Below are 24,082 nucleotides of genomic sequence, written 5' to 3' on the forward strand. Positions count from 1 at the left end.
TTGGTTTTTGTGGTTAGTAACCTTGGAAAAAGCTTTGAGCTATTTTGGTTTTCCTAGTTTCTTCTCTAAACTGATTTTAGAATGTATTAAAAATTCTAAATTCACTTTATCTATCAATGGTAGCTTCTCAAATTGGATTGAAGGTAATTGCGGCTTTAGACAAGGTTGCCCTTTGTCTCCCTATCTCTTCATTCTTTGTGCTCAACTTTTATCTAATGCTTTTAATCAAAGAAGTGATGTATTGGGAGTTCGTATTTGTGCAAATGAACCTTCTATCTCTCACTTATTATATGCAGATGATGTGATCATTTTCTCTGAAGCCTCTCTTAAAGATACTAAGCATATTAAATCGGTTTTGGCCAATTTTTGCAATTGGACTGGCTTGTCCATCAATGTAAATAAGTCTTCTATAATGTTCAGCAAAAATGTTAGAAGAAAGAGGAGGAAATCCATCAGCCGAATAATGGGATTCAATCCAGCAAATCAGATTACTTCCCTTGGATTAAAGCTTGCAATGAGAAGGCTAGTCAAAGATGACTTCAATTTCATTATTGATAAAGCATTGAGAATGAAAAACACTTGGGGAGGAAGACTTATTTCTCTGGCTGGGAGAATTTTATTAACAAAATCTATCTTGCTTTCTTATACAACTTTCCATTGTACAAATTCTCTTGTTCCAAAAAGTATTCTTGATGAAGTAGACAAAATTTGTAGAAGTTTTTTGTGGAACAAATCAAATGGGAGAAAAGGCATTCATTATGTTAATTGGCAAACTATGTGCTTGCCTATCAAATGGGGAGGTAGATCTCTTCATTCTTGCTATACTAAAGTTGCTCCTTTAAGATCAAGAATAGCATGGAAATACTTGAATGATAAAGAATCTTTTATCCATAAAGTATTTTTTCCTAAATCGGGATCACCTGTATGGAAAATCATCAGATCGGGTGGCGCCTTTCATAAGATGGAAGCTGGGCAATGGAACAGACGTTGATGTGGTAAATGATGTATGGATTTTTGATAAAAGCATTGCTGAATGGACAACCTTCATTGCTCCTATTGACTGCAGTAGTTTCTCTGTTTCAAAATTCCTTGTTAACGGAAAATGGGATATAAATTACATGAAAAGATTTCTGGGAAAAGATTTGATAAATCTTATTCAACAGAACATTATCCCAAACAGTTCAAGTAAAGATTGTATGGAATTGTTGTTTAATTACAATGGAAAATCTATATCTTCTATAGTCTTTGAATTATCGGTTAAACATGAAGGACCGAATGAATTCTGGACATGGTCGAAAAAAGCTAGACTAAACCCAAAAGTGGAATCCCTTTGGTGGAGAATATTCAACAATGCCATTCCCACTTGTGACTTTCTTGAACACAGGAGATTAATCAGGGAAAACCATTGCCCAAGAAGCTGTAATGCAAAAGAAGATTTAGATCATATTGTAGCGAATTGTATTAAACTGCAGGAAGTCCTGAAATATATTAAGGAATGGGGATTTGCTTTTCATGATTTCCATTCTTTACAAGGCTGCTGTAATCATTTGTCTTCTCAATCTCCTTTCATGATTAATCTTTATTGTTCAGTGGTATATTTCACATGGAAATCAAGGAATAGCTTCATTCATAATGGGAAGGAGGATAGCAATCTTAGTATTGCTTCAAAAGCAATTGGTTTTTCTTCATTTGTAAATCTTGAGAATCATAATATCTCGGGTATATGGGATGTTAACCAACCTTATAGGTTGTCTAATTATCATTGGCATCCCCCTCCACCCGATTGGCTCAAAGTAAATGTTGACGCTTCTTTACTACCTTCATACAAAGCCGGTATTGGAGGAGTGTTTCAAGACCATAAAGGTAGATTCCTTCTAGCATTTGGAAAACCATATACTCATTGGGACATTTCGGTATTGGAGTTTTTGGCAACTCAATCTATAAAGGAAATGCTAAAGGATTGGATGTTTAAATACAAAGGAATCATCATAGAGGGAGATAATATCAACATCATCAAGCTCTTGAAGGAAGTCAAGAAGAATGGCAAAACAAGGTATGCAAACATTCATATTTTTAAGGAATTCAATAATGTCATTTTCAATTGTGTGGATAGAAAGTGTAATAAGTTAGCGGAATTATGTGCTAACTATGGTATCTCATCTCATTTTATTTGGGATGATGTTTGTCTCAATAAGATTCATCCTTTATTTATGTCTATATTAAAGGAGGAATCAATAGTTTGAGCTTATTTTCTTTGTAATAGTTCCTTTTATCTTCAATGCTAATTGAGGCATTTTTCTTCAAAAAAAAAAAAAACAAGAACTACATCCAACTTTTTTTTAATAATAACAAGCTAAATATCATAGTGAATAACAATGTCATTGATGATCTTCATTAAGTTATATATGCTATATAAACTATATGAAAAATTATATAATTAAAACAACTTGATTGTCATAGCAACCATAAGCCTACCAACCAGTTACAAAATATAGCAATTGCTAACTGAAGATAAAAGCTAATATATAGTATATTCATTGAAAAAATCTATGAAAATGGACTCGAGAAAAAAATGATCATATATTATCACCCTGTAAAGGCTTCCTTTTTTTACGTATGGTAGTATTCTAGAAGCATCACTCAAATAAGAAGACTTTATATTTTGTAAATCGGAATCAAGCTTGAAATTATGTGGTCGCTTAACCTTATCCATCTGTCGACCTCATTTTTATGTGAGGTTACTAAGCCTGACTTAGGTTTCTTCCTGGTGATCTAATGATTGAAAAATGACCACTTTCTAGCCATATAAGTCCTAGGTAAGACCCAATTCAATCCACATCAAATTTAACCATCATTTTCTAATCCAATTTATGGATCAACCCACAATCAACCTTCAATCGATTCTCAATCAATATTCAATCAATTCTCAAATTTCATCCAAACATTAACAATCATCTTTTTTATTGTTAGTGATATGGATAATCCACCCCTAATCATGTCAATCCAAAACTAAATCCAATTTTATGTCTTCAAACCAAATCCAAGGGCTAAGGGCAAAGGTCCTGAAACCCTTTCATTGGGAATTTTCAAACCTCATGAAACCTAGCCTAATGACATCTGAATTGGGGTCTATTAATTTCACCCTGTTTAGGCATGTCTCTAAGGTCAGCCATCCAAATTTGAGTTCAATCCAACATTCCTAGCATCTCAAATTGAATCTTTTCCCAATGGCTACAAAACCTTTAATTTTTTACAATCGTTGCCACTAGACTTTCCATCCTGTGGATCTTGGCCTCACAACCCTTTACAAACCCTTCAATCACTTCCATGACTTTCATTAGGACCTATTGAACAACATTTTACATCTTTTTTGACTTAATTTAACCCAAAAAATGACTAAGGGGGTCAAAATGACTAAATACCCTTTAAAGGGTTTTTTTTTTTTTTTGTCTTTTCCCCTAAGTTCAATCCAACCTTCCTACCCTAACCCTCAAAACCCATTCCAATGGATCCTAAAAATCATTAGGAATACATTGGACCCAAACTCACACTTTTGTTTGACCTGGTCAACCATGGTTGACTAAGGAGTTCCCTTAAGGATCAAATGGATATTTCAAACCAAATACCTCCCTCTTGGCATGAGACCACTCCCATTGAGTTCATATGATCAATTTGAACTCAATGGACACAACCCTTGACCCTAGGTCAACTTAGTTGACCAAGTCAACTAAGTTTGACCAAATCTCCCTTACACCTCCACATATAAAAATTCCATGACCAAGACCTTCCCAATCCCATTTAGACCCACGAGATGACCACTTAGGTCCCTAAGAGACCCCTCTAGGAGACCCATGCCTTGGGCCTTCCTGGGTTAGCTAGTTGGCTTGACCCAAGTGTTCTAAGAGAGGTTCCCTTTGAGCAATTTTTAAATCCCAGTCTAATTCAACCCAACCAATGGTGGCTTTGGATCTCCCTTGATCCAATGCACCTTCCTTAGCCAGCCCAAGTCTAAAGTCAACCAGGGTCAAGAGTTAGGCTGACCCAATGTGGCCAAAACTACTTAGAATTGAGCCAACTCCTATCCTAAGTCCAACTGAACCTAACCAACACCTTCACTAAGTGGCTCTTCGTCCCATGCGATAACTTGGCATAACCTCTAGGCTTGTCCAAAGTGGTCAAAACCACATTGAACCAAGCCATCTCCCACCTCAGGTTAATTCAAACCCAATTTCCACTTGCATTGGGTGCACCTGACCCATACTTACCTCCCACATCAAACCCAGGGTCTTACTTGACATGGATTGAGCCCAATTTGACCCAATTCAAGTAGGTTTTGATCAATCTGAACCATCTGATTGAATTGGACTCTCCCAAGTCCAATTGAGCTCACGCTCGAGCTCACTACGTCCCCATCATCCATTCCAGGTCAACCTAACCAAGGCCCTGGCCCATGGTGATTGAAACCAATGGAGAAAACACTTTGATGGTCACCCCACTTTGGGCATGACTCAAATCCTTCCAAAAGTTGGGCTCGCCAGCTTCAGCCTCATAGACCTCTGGGAGTTGTCCCCTACCACCTTGAGGTCATCTAACAGTCCACCAGATTAATCTCGATCATCCGCACTCATGGGAGTGAGCTAAATAGGGGGCATTACCTGTTCAATTTAAGTCTCCAAAATATGTTCCTAGAGTTCTCATAGTAATCCCGAGCTTCCCCCAGTCTCTTAGCCTTTCCAGTCCATCCGTTCGAGCAAACTCTAGTGAACTCTATGTCTCATTGCCACACCTCTGGCCATCCTCTTATCCTGATGCCTGAAGGAGAAAGTTCACTTTCCCCTCCTCTAGTTTCTCGAGAGAAAAACCCATTAATTGTCACTTCTCCATGGTATAAACCTTCTCCCGAGCTCCCTAGATAAGAAATCCGGTCAAGTATAAAGGAAACCTTTACCCCAATAGATTTCCACCAATGGATTGAAGGTTTCCACCCTCCTAATCCTCCCTGCAAAATTTCACCAGAGTTCGCCTGCAAGATCACTCGGATCACGCTGAAATATCTCTACGGGTTGGCGTGGGAGATTGAAGATATAATCCAAGTCATTGATTTCAATCAATTACTTGTATTAGATCGTGCAATTTTGGAGGCCAGTTGATCTGAGCCATTCGATCTCTTAATCAACAGCTATGATTAATTCAACAGTTATTTTGTGAGTCGCTAATCATTTCCCTACCACCACATGGAAAGGCATGGCTAACTAGGTAATTCCTACTTTAAAAATCCTGAAATTCAAAGGGAATTTCAAAAAATTATATCTCCCTAGATACTTGGCTGAATTAGGTGTTCTTATACTTGTTGGAAAGATTTCAGAGAGATCTACAAAAGCTCTATGGTCCCAAGCCTTAATTGTATCCGTGTCAATCTTAATTTTAGTTTGAATATTTATCATATTATTGCTTTTCTGTATTTAATTTAAGTCACCATGGCTTGGAACTTTGGGAGAGTCAATTTGGACAAGTTAGATTTGGACATGTCCCTGACTTGTCCAAATTTTTCCTCCCCTATTTGAAGTGTCTAAGGGCTAATTTTTGCCAATTGGTGTTCAAGGGTCATGTTTTGAACCTTGGATTTGAATTTGGTTTATGATGTTTCCAATGGTAATTAGGAGTTGATTTTTGGTGTGATAGTGATGCTTCATATAAGGAGCATAGAGCCACTTATTTTGCCCAATTCCAACCCTAAGATAGCTCCCTAGGATTTTTCTAAGATGACTTAGAGGTCACCTTTGGTCGTTTGCTTAACTACCTAAGAGAGCTCCTTTTTGGCTCAAATTTAGTGTGTTTCAACCTTGAGATCAGGTGATCTTATGACCTAGATCTCACTGGATTTCGTGCCCATTTGGTCAAGGAATTAGGAACTTTAAAATTCTGTCCTAGAATTGACCTAGAGCCTTAAATAATTCACTAAAAATTTATATTAAATAAAAAAAAATTGTATAAGGAATTTAATTAATCAAGTCTCAACCCTTAATTTAAGAAAAATGAAATACTTAATAGCCAACCCTTAATTTCATCTTAATTCAAGATTTAAGAGAAATTATTATTTAATTAAATTAATTACTTAAAAATAGTTTAAAATCCTAATAAATTCTCAAACACTGGATAATCCCTCCTTATGCCATATTTGGTCTTTGGGGTTGATTTCAATATGTTTGGAATCCATTTGAGTTCAAATCACTAAAAAAAGCCTTTAATTAAAATAATTCAATAAATCCTTAATTTTCCAAAAATCATAATTAATTCAAAAAAATCTAAATTAATGAAACTCAAAGGCACCTAATTTGAATTAATATCAAGTAGTTTCTAAAAATATCAAACTCTTAAAACTTGGTAAAAATAAAAAAGTCAACCATTTGGTCAAACCTTTATCAAAACCAACTCAAAACTTCAGAAATTCATATTTTTGCAAAAAACTTCAAATTCAGTGTGCTAATAGTCTAACTACTCATTAGAAGTCTTAATATTTATTATAAATCTTAAACCATTAAAATTAACTCTAATTTAAAAAGTCAAATTCTAACCCCTTAAGTAACATATTAAGGTAATCCCATTAAATCTAAAAAATTTGATAATTCATTAAAATTCTTAAATTCTTTAAGTCTAACCAACTAAATCAAATTAATCAATCCTGATTGTAACTAGGAAACCTAGACCTATGAAACTATTAACTTAGCCCTATAGAAGGTAAAATAAACTTCACGATCTCAATACTTGCTGAGTTTTTTGTTGTGGCCACACTCATGCAGGGTAATAAAAGGGGGCTAAATAAATAATAAAAATAATTGCTATAAGTGTTTCAGTTACTTAGCCCCCAAATAAAAAGAGTGTGGCCAACATGTTTTCTTTTTCATAAATATATAAAACTGCTTGGGAATATATTTTGATATTTATATGCATAGGATAACTCTATAGGAGAGTCTAGACTGTTTATTTTTATACTAATGTAATTCATTTGTGAAAGTTAAACTTTGAGTTGGGATACACGGATCCAAAGCTTGGATTCCAAAAAGGAAGGGATATCCCTATTCCCTTTCTATTTGGAAGATCAAATTTGGATCATCTTTTCATACCCAAAGTGGAAAGAGTGACCTTCCCCTCAATGGAAAGGTATCTTTTTCATTTGGGTAACTAGCTATGAAGAATCCAATGAGCCCAAAGGAGAGGAGACCGAAGAATTGAAAACAAAGAGTATCCCACTAAAAGTCACTTACATTTGTACTGGGATTATAATACAGGTTTTTGTCAGTGGTACCCAACCACTGTAATTTCTATATTTTTGGATTATAATACGCAAGGCATTTTGCCTATGGATATTTATTAATTAATTTGATTATATTCTATGTGTTGACTTGATTGCATATAGGATTTTCTTCTTTTCTTAGTATTTTGACGATTATGTGTTGCTCTTTATTTTAGCCTTGTTATGTGAAGCTCAAGAGGGTGTGAAAATTCTTTTACTCGTAATCAAAAAATTAAAATTTTAGGAGTTAAATAATATATAAAGATAATGAATCTAGGTAATAATCTGGGGATCGCCTCGGGGTCATATGCATATTATTGCATTCTTCATTCCTTATTTTTGACACTCACCCGCTTGCAGGTAGAGTTCAGATTACCTGACCCATGAGGATGATGTGTTGAATCTGAGGAAGCCAAGTCTTCTAAAAAAATATTCTTAAGCCTTTTTAAAAAATTCAAGGATTCATAATTTAAGTATTTTGACCAGCATGCATTGCATTAGGAATATATTTAAATCTTAATTATATCTGTCTTTAGTATTTTCACCCAGCATAAGTCATGAGGCCACTTAGGACAATCTTTAGACGTCAGCCCCAGCTAAGATATCCCTACCACTCTTTTATTAAATGATTGGACTCATGTATTTATAATCGACTAGGTGGCTGGTTGGCTCCCAAATCCAAGCTGGGGTAACTCTAGATTTTTCATTATATTAGTTAGGTTCGGGTCATCACTGTGTGGTACCCAATTTAGATTTATGATACGGGGAGGATCTTAGATCATAAGACCCTAACCTACGGGAATATAATCCCAATTTATTAATAAAATATCCAACTCTAACATAATCTTCTTTTGATCTAAAACTTAAAGCCCAACATTTAGATTAGGTTGGGAAAGTTTTAGATGGTTCCAGAGTCTCATAGTGTCCCCTACTCTTCTTCCCTTGACTCTACTAATAAGTGTTCAATTTAGATCTATTTCCACTCAAAATTTCAAAATTCACTTCCTTTTGTATCACTCTTAGAAGATCTTTCAACAGAAATTTACCAATATTTTAATCGATAGTATTCGTAGAAAATCCAAATTTCATAAGATGTAATTAACTATGATGACTTGTGCTCGAAAGAGATTTAGAACCCCACACACACATGATTTTCAAAATCATTTTTTTAATTCTAAAAACTAATCTCCTTTGGGAAAATCAACTCAATAACGGTCATTATCATCATGTTTCATAGATCGATAGGTAAATATATTATTTATAATGAGGTGATCGATTTTTGAAACTGCACATTTAAATTCAAGATTCCCAAATAAGATTAGATTCTTTCAAAACTCTTTTTTCTCACATCAGAGCCTATATAATAGGATTTTGCTAAGGAAAGAATCACAAACATTTAATATATATTTCTTTCTTTCATACTTAGAAAAGATGGCCTCCTTGGAGTGTTTCATGAGAGATGCGCACACTTTAGAGTGTATCTTGAGAGACACATAATCTCGTTCTACCTCCGCCACCAACATGGCCACCTTCCAACTGTTTGAAGAAGACTTTCTTTTAGGTGAAATGACATATAATTTTTTTTTCTTTTTTATTTTTTATTTTTGTTTTTTTTTTTAGTTTTTTATTATACTTATCATTTAAAATTTTTACATTTTTATAATTTATTTATTTTTTATTTTATTTGTAGGTGAAATGATGCAAGATCTTTATGATCGAACGAATCTAGGTTATTAGCTTTAAGATATTTTCCCTTTGAGTATTTATGAATGTTTTTTATATGTTGAAGTGTTAAATTTCTATGAAGAACACAATACATTTGGCATATTGGTTTATGATATTTTTATCTTATATTTAGGACTCTATTCTATATAGAGGGTGTCTTAGAACTGTAATAATGATAGCTATTGAATGAATTGGTTACTTAAATAGCTCCTTTTTTATCTGTCTCTTTTCGACTACTTCTTGATCTCATTCTCTCTCTTGGTCCATACTGTCATCATCCATTCATATTTTCCTTTCTACTTTCAATTCCTAAAGCTAGGCTTTGGTGTGTAAGTGTGTAGTTGACAAAGATTGAGCTTTTGGGTATGCTTATTTAAAGAATATAAATCTTTCTATTTTGGCAGGATTTTTTAAATGGATTGCAAGCTATAATACATGATCACCCCTTCCCTAACAAAGATAATATGGGAATTATGCATCTTCAATGTTTCACTTTTAACCATTACTTACCAAATTTGGTTTGAAATATACTAAAAAAATTATCTTGATCGGACACGAATCTCGAGGCAAAATCAAGCCGAAAACATCAAAAATTAAATCCAGGATCACCTGAACTCCGATTTTAGTGAACATACAGTCAAACAGAGTGTCTCGAAAGTATGAACTCAACGACACCAAATTTGACTCAATCCGAGCCCAAATGAGTCCAAATCAAGCACCCGAACCATTATGGGAAAGTTCAAATCACAATTTGAGTTACCAAATGGTTTCCAAATTTGATGTGCTTATTGTCGAATAGAGCAACTCGGCAAGAAAAATCCTAAGAGCCCAAGATCACCAAAATTCTGACATCATTAAGACCTTGAAATGTCTATTGAATGGTACATGATCAAGGGAATCAATATCGGCCATCCATCCGAACCACTCCACCTTTGCCCCTGATCTCTCACCTATTTACAAGCCATGTCACTCCAAAAATCTATAAATAGACCCCTCATTTCTCTTGATGGGGACCCCAAGCAAGAAGAAAAGAAGAAGAAGAGAAGGATAGGAGGTAAGAAACTCCTACTATATCATAGCAAATATTTTTCCTGACGCCCAAGTGATGTCAGAATTCGGCCTAAATGATGCCAGAATTTCGCCCGACTTTCACGGGATGCCGAAACTTCGCCTGATCTCCAAGTGACTCTGGATTTTTGTCTGAATACAATCTAACACCGGAGTTCTCCCCGGCCGCATAGTGATGTCGGAATTCTACCCAACACCGGACCTCAGCTCGTCACCAGATTTCTACCCGACATCGGACTTCTGCCAATTGTTGGATTCCTATGACATTTATCCGGTGCTAGATTTTTGTCAATCGATAGACTTCTACCTGACACCATCCTTCTGGACTCTGTCATCAAACAACAGTCCTTATGACGTCCGTCGCCCACCGACCACGGTCTTTCTGACTTACGTCACCCATCGACTTCAGTCCATCTGACCTCCGTCGCTTATTAAATACGATCCTTTTGACTTATGTCGCTCACCTACTATAGTCCTTCTAACCTCCGTCACCCACCAACTACAATCCTTCCAACTTATGTGGCCCTTCTGACCTCCGTAGCCCACTGACTACATTCCTTATATCTTACGTCAACCGCCGACTACAGTTCGCCCGACCCAACAAATACATTAACAATGGTTCTTTGTATTGAAATTATGTAATGTACTATATAAGATGTACTTTAAGCTAAGACCTTCCCCCAATGAAGGGTCTCATTTGTAATCGATTGTGAATAATAGCGGATTCACTCAAACTAGGCTAGGCCCCATGGTTTTTCAATCTTTTCAGGGATTTTTGACATAAAAATATTGGTGTCTCTCATAAATGCTACACCCTCTCTCTTATCTAATTATATACAAATTTTTGTAAAAATTTAAGACGTTAAATTTTATATTTCTCCATTGAAAGTTTGTTCTTATACCACTTGATAGTTTGTTAGGGTTGTTAAGCCCTTATGAACTAGTCCCAAGGCTTACCAAAAGGGGTGAATATGTATTTTAAAACTAAAAATACAATCACAGCCAAAATAAAGATTCACTACATAAATCAAAGTGTGGAAATTAAATGCAAAAATAATAAAAGAAAGAATACACTAGATTTATAGTGGTTCAGTGAAACCTTGACCAACGTCCACTCCTCGGAGGCACCCTCCGAGTGTTGCACTAAACTCAGTATCTCTCCTTTAGCCCCCACAGCTAGGCGGAGAAACCCTTACAAAATCACTTCCACCTTCCCTAGAGGAGCGGAGTAGCTGGATCCTTTGACACCATAGAGATCTTCTTCTTCTCAGAACTTCCCTTAAGACAAGCCTTGAATCTGATGGTACTAAGGTGTAATCTCACCAGAGCAATCATGTGGAATCCCCCTCCACACTCCCTTGAAACCCGTCCAAGGATCTTCTCCCTCTCTAAAACTACACCCTTTCATCTCTCCCTTTGAAGCTCTCTCTTCAAGTTCCCTCCAAAAGAACGAAGCTATAATAGTTTCCAAAGATACTTACTAAGTGCCTTATCCAAACTTAAATTGAAAAGCTCAAAATGAGCTCATTAATTACAACTTGCCGACTTTATCATCTAGGCCAATATGTAGATTATCCTGGCCGATCAAGCTAAATTAAGCCCAATCAGCCATGATGATTTAGGACGATCTGAAGAAAATTGTTCATATCATCCAAGATGATAATAATATATCATCCTGGCCTATTAGTACAAATTGGGGAATATCATCTTGAACATTGCCCTGAATAAGAACTGTCCGATGTCCACTCATCCAGTGGATCGTCCAGGATGATGTGATTGTGTAATTAAATCTTAATTTCTTTCCTTAAATACCAGATTAATTTAGAAAAAAATGTGTTGGGATGATGTCCAAAATAAGTAATACCTAAATAATTCGTGCAGATAATTTTTTTTGATTTGAGCCTATCATCCTGGCCGATACAAAAATATCGAGGATGATGTGCTTAATGACGGTTGTCTTAATAAAGATGCCCTAATTAGAGTTTTTATTTTTGAACCAATCATCTAGGCCGATATAAATATCATCCAGGATGATGTTACCAAAAATAGTAAACTCTAGAAAATAGAAAAATATTCTCCCAAGGTGTGTGTCAAAGGTTACTTAGCATCAGAAACCACATTATTTACAATAGAATCAAGAAAGGGAAAAAATACAAACTGACTCAGACTTAATCTACCCAATCTTGAGCTAGCTTGAGTTGCACTCGATCTTGTGGACCTAAAAAATTAGAAGGAAAGGCAGTCGTAGAAAATCTTGAATGTTTGATATCATCAAAATTCTTATTTATGAAAACAGATCCGCAATAATCTTCCCCTTTTTTATGATGACAAACATTACTGGTTGAATTTTTAAAAATGAAAAGATTTTTTCCTAATCTACCCCTTACTAAAATAAAACTTTTAAAAATAAGGGAAATCAAATTTTTTGTTGTTTTTTATTTTTGTAAGAAAAAAGATACAAATACAACAGTACGTTATCCCCCTTTGACATTATCAAAAATAGAAGGGGCACGAAAAAGTCTTAAAAAATAAAAAGTTACCTCCTTTTTTATTCATAAACTTAGTTAGGAATGGATTGACACTGCATAATCTAGTAAAGGTTAGAAATTCAAAAATTGTTAATCCAAGCTCAAGTTCTTTTAAAGACTCAAAAACTTTTTAATCCAATATCTAAATCAAAGAATAAATTAGAAAAAGAAATACTAATTTTTCAAAAATCCTTTCATTAAACATATCTAATAGAAAATTAATACAAAAATTTGTGAATCCAGAATCATGATTTTCAATATCAAGTATAAAAAATATCAAGGGTTTTCTTAAGTTTTATGTAATACAAAAAAAGTAAGCATACTCTTTGTGGAGTGGAATACTAAAAGGAAGTTTAATATACCAACTTTATGAATAAAGTTATAATTATTAATTAATTATAATTATAGTTATTAAAATGAAAGTTTGAGATTTGATTTAAATAATTAAAATTAATTAAAATGGATGGTCAGAATTTGATGTGGAAGAAAATTCAAACAACTTTTATAATAAAAGTATATATTTTATAATAGTATAGATATATAAAAATAAATATAATTATAACGATTTTAATTATTGTCCACTATCTAATTATTGCAGGCTAGAATATACGCGGCGATAGAGTTAGAATTTTTCATCTCAGCGTTATACAGATATCCAGCACACAAACATAAGAGAAATAAAAACACCAGGATTTTTACGTGGAAAACTTATAAAGGGAAAAGGTATGGGGTCATGCTTAGTTGAAAGAATTTCACTATTGTTTGCTTGAGGTACAAGAGAATGACTCATCGTTAAAATTTAGGATGATCATATTACAATAATAATCCACTCTCAGATTGAAATTCAATTACAAACAAGAATTTGAGATTCGACAATGCTGGGTATTCAGGCTGAATTAGAGTCACTTGGAGATCAGACATAATTCTAATGTCACTTGGAGATCGGGCAGAGTTTCTATGTCACTTAGAGATCGGGTGGAGTTTTGGCATCACTTTATAGTTGGGTGGAACTCCAGTGTCACTTGAAAGTCGGGTGGAACTCCGGCATCGCTTGGAAGTCTTCTAGAACTCTTGCATCACTTAAAAGTCGGGCGGAACTCCAGTGGTGCTCGATGAGAAGCTTTTCCCTCTTACTCTTCTCTACTATTCTTCTTCTTACTTGGGTCCCCTCTTAAGAGAAATGAGGGGATATTTCTAATTTTCTGAGAGTAACATGACCCATAAATAGGAGGAGGATCAAGGGGAAATGGGGAGTGATTTGTATGGACGGCCGATATTGAATCCCTTGATCATGGACTGTTTGTCAGACATTTGAAGGTCTTAATGATCTTAGAATTCAGCAATCTTGGGCTCGTTGGATTTGTCTCATCGAGCTGCTTGATTCGACTATAAGATGCATGTTTAGAAATCGTGTGGTAATCCAAATTGTGGTTTGAACCATCCAACAGAGCTTTGGGCTTTGATTTGGATACATTTGTTCTCGGATTAAGTTGAATTTGGTGTCGTTGGCTTCATATTTTCGAGATGCTCATATCAACTAACAGTTTGTCAAAATCGGAGTTTAGATGATCCCATATTTAATTTTTTAAGCTTCCAGACTGATTTATTTATGATATAACACTAATAAAAAAAATTTTAAGGAAAATAATTTTAGTTGTAATGTATGAGAAGCGCCCATTTCATAAATACCAAATTTTAAAAAATGACATTCCTTTTATTTAACTTTTAAGTCTTTTTTTCCTTTAAAAAGCACATTTTTAGGAACATGTCAAAAATATTTTTTTTTAAAAAATGGTATTTAAAAGATAAAAAAATTTGAAATATTGGTGAAAATTGCCTCTTGAATACATATTATGTTTACTAATTACTTTTCTTATCAAAAGAATAATAAAAAAAACTATTAAAAATAGGGTAATTTTTAATATGGAGCATCTTAATTATCACAATTAGTAAAAGAAGTAGGTTTATTTAAAAATTTAAGAAGAAGCTAATTCGTCAATTATATTGGCGTATTTAGTTAGAGAGAGAAAAATGAGTGTTCAAGTGGAGAGAGAGAAATGTGAAGTGGTGATAGAGAGGGATAAGAGAGGAAAAAAAAAGTTAGCGAGAGAATAATGCTTTATGCGGCTGCACTCCCATCTACAAATTTTATATATTATTTTTAATTATTAAATAATAATTTATATCTTTAATCATTTTTTATTAAAATTATTCATATTAAACATATAAATATCTTAATTTAATTTAATTACGTTATAATTTTAAGTTATAAATTTTAATTAAATAAAATTATAAGTTATTAATTTATATATCCCTTCTCATAAAAAACAATTTCTATGGTCTAATCTATGACTATTATTGATCTATAGCCAACCTCTCAAAGTTATTTACAGTGATCCAAAAAGGTTTTAAAAAAATGGAGGTTCCTCAATGATCGATGCCTAAAGTGTCGTTTCATGTTATAAATGTCGCCTTTGCTTATTCGTTGCCTCTTTCTTGCTGTAGACAGCAAATTCGCTCATTTCTGAATCTTCTTGCACTAAACAGCAAACCGGTTGGATTTTTCTCCTGGATTGCTTAAAACTCAAAATTGTTTTCCTTCGATGGACACCAAGCAAATCATGGACAACAACCACGTATTGTTTTCATGTTCCATTTTACTAATAATAATAATTATATTCGATGTTTTCTCCTTTGAACTGCTGCAAACACCACTTCTCTGATTTTGCTTTCAAAAAATCAGTAGCAGCAATATGAATCACCAGTTGTAAATGCAGAAACAAAGGGAACAAGTAGTTGTGCTACATTGTCAAACACAATGGCTACGGTTGCTGCAATACCTGGGAAACTCCTTGCTTCAGCTTTCAACTACAGTTTATTGGAAGTTGCACTCTAAACTCTTCCCTAAAACGTCTATGGATAGGAAAATAAATAAATTATCGCTATAGTGGATAACACCGTGATAAGTCCAGTGAATATGGCGGACCTGTCTCTACCTATGATGGCAATGCCAATGCCGAAGGATAGAGTGATAGGTCATCCACAAATGTTTTCTTCTTAACTTCTCATCACAATAGGTCATGGTGAACTTTTTTTTTCCCTTCACACATCATCTATCTTATCTATATTCTCCCCTAATGAGATCCCATCATGTCTCTTTCACATCTCCTTCATTGTTGAGGTTCTTCATATGTCATTAAATCTCATAAGTGTCCATCATCAATGAGAACTCATCAAAACTTCCTTATTTTAGCTCTGTTGGTTGAGGACTTTCGCACTTAACCAATAGGTCTTGAATTTAAGTCTTATATATATATATATATATATATATATGATATGTGTATGAGTTTATTTTAGTTGGCCTAAATGTCCCTAAAAAAAGACTCCAAATTTAAACTTATTTATTAGCACTTCAAACTTATTTGTAGTATTAAAAGATTTAGGTTTCATTTGTATTGGTTTTTTTACTGCTTCTTAAAACAGTTTTATAATACAAAAAATTGCTTTAAGAAGCAACAATAAAGTCGTCCCAACGGTTTTCTTAATACTTCATAAAAACACTTTCTAGTACAAAAAAAATCATTTTTTATTAAAAAAATTATTTTAAGAAGCCAATTAAGCTGTCCCAAACGAAGGCTTATATTCGAATATGCTTTCTAATTAGAACTTATATTTTCAGAGTCAAAACTCTTAAAACTGATTTCATACTTATCCTCGTGATAATACTAAAAAAAAGTAAAAATATTCATTTATTAATATTATAAATAAAAATAGATAAGCATATTATAATCTCACGCCTAAAAAGCAATAAGCAATAATAAATTGATAGAAGGGCTTTAAAGATACGAAACTAGTTTGTTGTCGGTTTGTATTCAAGCTAAGCAATGAGAGAGGTCAATTGCCATAGGCTGAAGATGACATCATCAAGATAAATAGATTATCACAGTGAACAATAAGGTTTATTGAAGTTTTCGAGCAAACTAATGCAGGTTAGTGCTGTGTTAAATGTTGATCGCAAATGACTTGCGAATGTGCATAAGCATGGTTTTAAGTTGCATTTCTTTAAATTGCAAGAAAATTTATCTACACTTTTGATTAGAAGTCATGATTTTAGTTAAAAGATAATTATTATTTAATTATCTGATTAAAAATAGCCATATTTTTTTATAAAAGTTTTAGCTTGAATGATAAACTTGTTTTAGTGAAAAGTGGTAGGTTCATATATGATTACAAATTTCAAAATTTTTATCATTGAGAATGTTTTACTAGTAAATGAGCTAAAACATAACTTTCTTAGTGTTGCATCATGGAGTATTTGCGGCGGTAGATAAATATAAAGTTTAATGTCTTAGCATTGTACAAAAATCCAGCACGCAATCAGATAAAAGAGAGGGTGTGTCATCCCCTAGAGACAGCAAAATTTTTACGTGAAAACCCCCTAAAAAGGGGGAAAAATCATAGGGCATGGCCCAGTATAAATGAATCTAGTATTGTAGTTGATTACAAAGGATGTTTTTCCTCAGAGGAAGGCCTTAGCTTGATGTAAATCTTATAGAGTACATTACATGGTGAGAATACAAAGCATCATTGTTTTTGTGTTTGTTTGGTTTGAAGGACTATAGTTGGTGTGCGACGTAAGTCAGAAAGACTGTAGTGTCACGACCCGACCCGATCCGGGACGGTATCCCGCTCGCACCGGGTCGCGACCCGGAACGAACAGACTGACCAGGATCTGGTTATGGAATTTGGTTCGGAACTGAATCTTCCAAATAATTTAACTCAACAGACACACAGACACAGAGCTACTATGAATCATCAAACACAGCGGAACAAAACATATATATTTTTCTTTTCCTCAAAACAATCATCTACAAATACAGTACATGGCTTTTAGACAGAAAGACAGACAGAACAGAAAAGCCATGACTGTACAAAAATCAAAAGTACAAAATAATACCTATACTGATCAGACTCTGAAATCTATTCCTGGACTTCCTTTCCTTTCCCAGAACCTGAAAACCACCAGAAAATAAGAGTGAGCTCAATAGCTCAGCAAAGCAACAAACCTCTAATCAAAATTCTTAGAATCCAAAACCAGCACATCAAACCAAAATCCAATCAGAAATCGGAACAGAACCGTATCTCAAATCAGAACAGAATCAAATCAGAACTTATACGGACATATATCAAACCAGAATCAGAGTCGTACGGATCAGATCAAATCAGAATATTCGTACAGAAATCAGAATCAGACAGATCAAAACAAACAGATCAACAGAATCGTACAGATCAACAGAATCGTACAGATCAGAACAGAATAGATACGAACATATATCGAATCAGAAGCAAATCAGAACAGATCAGAATATCCAATCAGAACAAACAGAACTGTACGAAAACAGAAGTCGTATCAAATCAAATCAACAGAATCAGAATCGTACCGAAATCAGAAATTCATATCATATGTCAGAATTATACATAAATCATATCCTACAGATCATAATCATATTCATACCGTATAGAAATCAGAATCAGATTTCAGATAATTTAATTCATAGCTAAATGCACTGACACTGACGGAATCTCTATGGATTCCGGCCCCTTATGCCTCCCTTCTCAGACACTGACTGAATCTCATAGGATCCAGGCCCCTTTTGCCTCCCTTTGTGCTCACGGCACCAGAACAGATGTGCTTATAGCACCAGAATAGAATTCATCGGATCCGGAACATAACAGATATCAGATTTCAAATTTTAGCTCATTTCAAAATTCCCAGACACTAACTGAATCTCATAGGATTCAGGCCCCTTATAACTCCCTTTTTATAGCATATACAGATAGCACATTAATTCGGAAAAAATCCATACAAATCAGAAATCAGTCAAAAATCGGGCAGCACAACGGCAGTATACAGAATTTACATAATTTTTCCTGAAAATCACATTTTACCAAATTTGCACAGAATATAGATATTAATATTTCAGAACATTTATTCTACTGCACAGACAATTTTTAATTTCACAGAAAAATCCAATCGACTAAAAACACCGTCGAATCAAAAACACCTGGACAAAAATCTTCAGAAAATAACCAAAATGTGCACACTCGGCACGTCAACAATATACGAAAAGTTACGCGGTAAAAACTGAACCAATCAAAAGAGACGGACGAAAATGCCTCGCCAAAATCAAATCCGAACAGAAAACACCGCCAAACACGACGGTTCTGAAAATTGAGAAAGGCGGAATGTGCCTTACCTTCCGTACAGATTTCTCGAACAGTATCGTCGGACGGAAATAGCTCCGCGTCGTCCGAAAATCAACTTTTCCAAAAATCTTTTTGACTTTCTCTCTCCTCGGCTGATATTTTTGTTTTATAAAAATTTTTCTCTCTCTTCAAAATGACTGATTTCAGCTTTATAATACAGAAATCGGCCCGGCCAATCGCCAGATTGTCCCGGGACGATCAGACCAAATTGGATCATCCTGGACGATTTCCAGAACTAGTTTCAGGCCGATATTTTGAACAGTGCCAATCGGCCTGGCCGAAGCCTTGATCGGCCTGGACGATGCTTACAGAAAATCACCTTGAGCAAATCTAGGCAAATTCTGGAGCAAATTCTCAACTGATCGTCCCTAGATCGTCCTGGACGATCCTGGAGCAGATTTTGATATTACACGTAGTCAATGGGAGATACAGGTCGGAAGGACTGCAGTCGGCGAGCGACATAAGTTAGAAGGACCGTTGCCGGTGGACGACGGAGGCCAGAAGGACTGTTGTTGGCGGGCGACATTAGTCAAAAGGACCGTTGTCTGACGACAGAGGTCAGAAAGAAGGCTTCATGTAGACATCCAACAATGGAGAGAAATCTAGCATCAAATAAATGTCCGATGAAATTCTGACAATAGGTAATAGTCTGACGTCGGATATAAACTTGGCAATGAGCAGAGGTTCTGCGTCGGGTAGAAGTCTGACGCCAATTGGAGGCCAAGGAGAATTCTTATGTTAGATGGCGTTCGGGCAGAACTCCAGCGTCACTTGGAGGTCGGATGGAATTCCGGTGTCACTTGGAGGTAGGGCAGAATTCCGACCTCACTTGGATAGAATTCCAGCAGCGGTGGTTGAGGAGGAGTTCTTCCCTCCTATCCTTCTTCTCTTCTCCATCTTTTATTACTTCGACCCCCTCTCATGAGAAATGAGGGGTCTATTTATAGATTTTTGAAGTGGCATGGCCCGTAAATAGGTGAGAGTTAGGGGCAAATGTGGAGTGGTTCGATGGACGGCCGATATTGAATCCCTTGATCATGGACAGTTTGTAAGACATTTGAAGGTCTTAGTGGTGTCATAATTTGGCAATATTGGGCTTGTTGGATTTGTCACGTCAAGCCGCTCCATTTGACTATAAGCACATCATGTTTAAAATTGATTTGGTATTCCAAATTGTGGTTTGAACCTTTCATTAGCGCTTCAGGTCCTTGATTTGGACTCATTTTGGCTCGGATTGAGTCGAATTTGGTGTTGTTGGGTTCGTATTTCTGAGATGTTCAGTTTGACTATAAGTTTACTGAAATCGGAGTTTAGGTGATCAAGAATTTAGTTTTTGAAGTTTTTGATTTGATTTTGTCATGAGATCCATGCCCGATCAAGATAATAAACTGATAACATATCAGTTTCGCCCCTATTTTCAGACATTGAAGCTACAAGAGTCCAAAAATATATGTGTTGACATTTCACATTGTTGAATTGTAAAAAATTGCATTTTGAAAATCAAAGCTTGCTCAAACTTTATCATAGAGGCCCCGTTGAGCTCCGAAAGTGTCAAAATTGAGTTTGGAACTTCAAACAATATGTATGGCGATCCCAAAAATGTTAGATTTGGACCGTCTATGCTGATTTTCAACCCAGAAAAGCTTAGGTGGCTGAACCGGTCGACCGCTACCCGTCGCCGCAAGCATTGACCGCACACCGCGCGCAAAACTACACGACCCACCCAGTGACAACATTGTTAGCCGCGCATGATTATGTATTTATTTATTTATTTAATTTTATTAATTAGTGTGGGGCTCCCTGATTTCAAAAAATTCTCCAAAAAAATTATAAAAAATCCAAAAAATTCCAGAAAATTTCTTAGAAATTCAAAAAGATTGGGAAAAATCTGAAAATTTTCAAAAATTCTAGAAAATTATGGAATGTTCTTTTCTTCCCGAAGAAGGCTATAAATATCCCCCTAGGGTTACGGGAGAACTTGCACCGTCTTCTTTTCTCCTTCTAACTCTCTGACAGCCGAGGCATTCCACTGGTTTCTAGTATGTGACTTTTCCTACTTAATTTAGCGCCCTCCTCTTATAAAGAAGTTAGAGTTTTTTCTTCTTTTTTCCTTCTTTCTCTCTTGTTTCCTTCTTGCTGTAGAGGTTTTCTGCTATTTTTTGTAGGTTACTTTTCCTAATTAATTTCAGTGCTCCTCTTCAGCATAGAATGAATTTTTTCCTCCTTTCACTATCTTCTCCTCTAGCTAACTTCTTACAGTCGAAGCATTTCGTTGTTTTTCGCAGGTGACCTTCCCTACTTAAATCGACGCCCCTCCTCTTGTGTAGAATTTAGACTTTTTGAAATCATTTTTTTTCTTTCTCCTCCAGAGTTTTAACCTTCTATAGTTGAGGCATTCCCCTCTTTGTTGTAGGCGGCATCCCCTGCTAAAATTCAGGGCCCCTCTCCATGTGTAGAAGTTAGAATTTTTGCAACCGTTAATTTTTTTCTCTTTTTATTTTCTTCTTACATTGGAGGCATTCCACTATCGTAGATAGGAGGCATTCTCGTATCAAGCTTCAGTGCCGCTCTCTTCTGTAGAAGGAGATTGTTTCCTCCTTATTCTTCTCTTATGTTCTTCTTCTAACATTTGAGGCATTCCACTGTCATAAATAGGTGGCATTCCCCTATCTAGCTTCTATGCCCCTCTCTTATGTAGATGGAGTCACGATAAAAGACTATCTTCTTAAAGAAAACCCTCTATAGAAGAAAATCAATTGTTGTTTGTATGCAAGGGTGATTTGAGAAGATCTGATGGCAATAGTGTCCGGGAGGAGAACTAGAAGTGACGAGCAGATGGGGCAAATTTCAATGTCATTTGAGCGGATGTCTGCCGACGATGGATGATCGAGTTAAAGCCCATTAGTAGTCAACGACCAGTGTAGAGTTGTAGAAGACAGTTCGAGGGTGTGCTGCAAGTAGTAGTCAAATGATAAGTCAATAATGGCTGATATGAATTGAAGGACTGCCAATAGATATGAAATGAATAGATGATGATGATAGGAGTCCAGTGGCATTTTGCTAATGCAATATGCATCCATAATGAAGTGTACTAACAACATATATCGCTGAGTTAAGGGGCCAGAGCAATATGTTATGTTAGTGGTATGGTGACACACATATAGTGTCTGCTAAGTTGAGGCTTGAATCCACTAAGGATATTTGACTGTCTTGAAGTTGCTTATTGCTTAATGCTAGTAGCTTATACAATAGATATTAATGTACTTTTTAATTTCAACATCCAGTGAGAATTAATGTATATATGAATCTGAATTTATGTAACTTCATTGATATTATATACGATGTTGAGAAATTGTACCTTTGAGAAAGTTAAGTTATTGCATCTTTGAGACATGTTTTGATATATTGCCCCCCATATTTTTAGAGGCACTGTTAGACTGCTAAGATATTTATATGAGTGATGATTTTATCAATCATCTGCTTTCATGAAATCTTTTTTAGAGAGAATGTTCACTTAGAACATTATGTGATGATGTTGACCTCTATAGATAAGGTTGCGAGAATTCACTAAGAATATAAGACTTATCTGAGATTATATGTCAGAGCACTTCTCAATGATTTTAACTTATATGGAAGAGTTCAAAAGAATCTAGTAAAGATGTGAGACCTATCCAAGGTTGTTTGTCATAGCACGTTGCTCGATGACATTAACCTATATTAAAGAAGTCACAAAATCCGCCAAGGATGTGAGACCTATTCGAAGTTGAATGTCAGAGCGCTTTACTCAATGATGTTAACCTATGTAGAAGAGGTCAAGAGATCAACCAATGATGTGAGACCTATCTGATGTTGTATGTCAGAGAACTTTGCTCATTTATGTTAACTCATATGGAAGAGGTCGAGAGAATCCGCTAAGGATGTAAGACCTATTTGAGATTGTAAGTCAGTTTACTACTCGATGATGTTAATTTTTGTGGAAGAGGTTGAGAGAATCCACCAAGGATGTAAAATCTTTCTGAGGTTGTATGTCAAAGCCCTGCTCGATGACTTTAACCTGTGTGGAAGAGGTTGAGAGAATCCACCAATGATGTAAGACCTATCCGAGCTTATATGTTAGAGTCCAACTCGATGACATTAATCTATGTGGAATAGGTCGAGAGAATCCACCAAGGATGTAAGACTTATCTGAGATTGTATGTCAGAAACCTGCTCGATGACATTAACCTAATGGAAAAGGTCGAGAGAATCCACCAAGGATGTAAGACCTATCCGAGGTTGTATGTCAGAGACCTTAGTCGATGACATTAATTGGTGTGGAAGAGGTTGGGAGAATCCACGAAGAATGTAAGACCTATCCGAGGTTGTATATCTGAGCCCTGCTCGATGATATTAAATTTTGTGGAAGAGGTCGATATAATCCACTTAGGATTTAAGACCTATCCGAGGTTGCATGTCAGAGCCCTACTCGATGATGTTAACCTGTGTGAAAGAGGTCGAGAGAATCCACCAAGGATGTAAGACCTATCCAAGATTGTATTCTAGAGCACTACTCGATGACGTTGACCTGTGTGGAAGAGGTTGAGTCGAATCCCCCTGGGATTGAATTTGTCTTGATTGGGAGGGGGCAAATGCCGCATGTATCCCAAATCAAATATAAAGAATAGTTTATCTTCAAATAGTTAGTTCCTTTTTGAGGTCAAGATTAAGACCTTGCTCGAGGAGTAGAAGTCCAGCAAAGGACCGTATACAACTTGTAATTAATTGAAAGTATCCTTGCATTTGCTGGAATTTTTTTGAAATATCTTCTTCATATTTAAAGCATTGGAGGATCTTTTTGACCAAGATTGAAGTCAAATTTGCCCCTAGTTCGCATCTGATTCTTATGAAATCGATGCAGCAATGGTTGATGTCATGTAGTTGACATGAATGGCCTTCTGAGATTGGAGCAAAATTTGCCCCCCAGTCAGGAACCATGTTCCCATAGATGATGCCAAGTTATTGGATCATGGAGTATTCACGGTGGTAGAGAAATATAAAGTTTAATATCTTAGCATTTTACAAAAATCTGGCATGCAATCAGATAAAAGAGAGGGTGTGTCATCCACTAGAGACGACAAAATTTTTATATGGAAAACTTCTAAATAGGGGGAAAAACTATGAGGCCTGGCCTAGTATGAATAAATCCACTAGTATTATAGTT

The sequence above is a fragment of the Dendrobium catenatum genome, unplaced genomic scaffold, assembly GCF_001605985.2.
Source record: "Dendrobium catenatum unplaced genomic scaffold, ASM160598v2 original_scaffold_210612, whole genome shotgun sequence".
Taxonomy (NCBI): Eukaryota; Viridiplantae; Streptophyta; class Magnoliopsida; order Asparagales; family Orchidaceae; genus Dendrobium; species Dendrobium catenatum.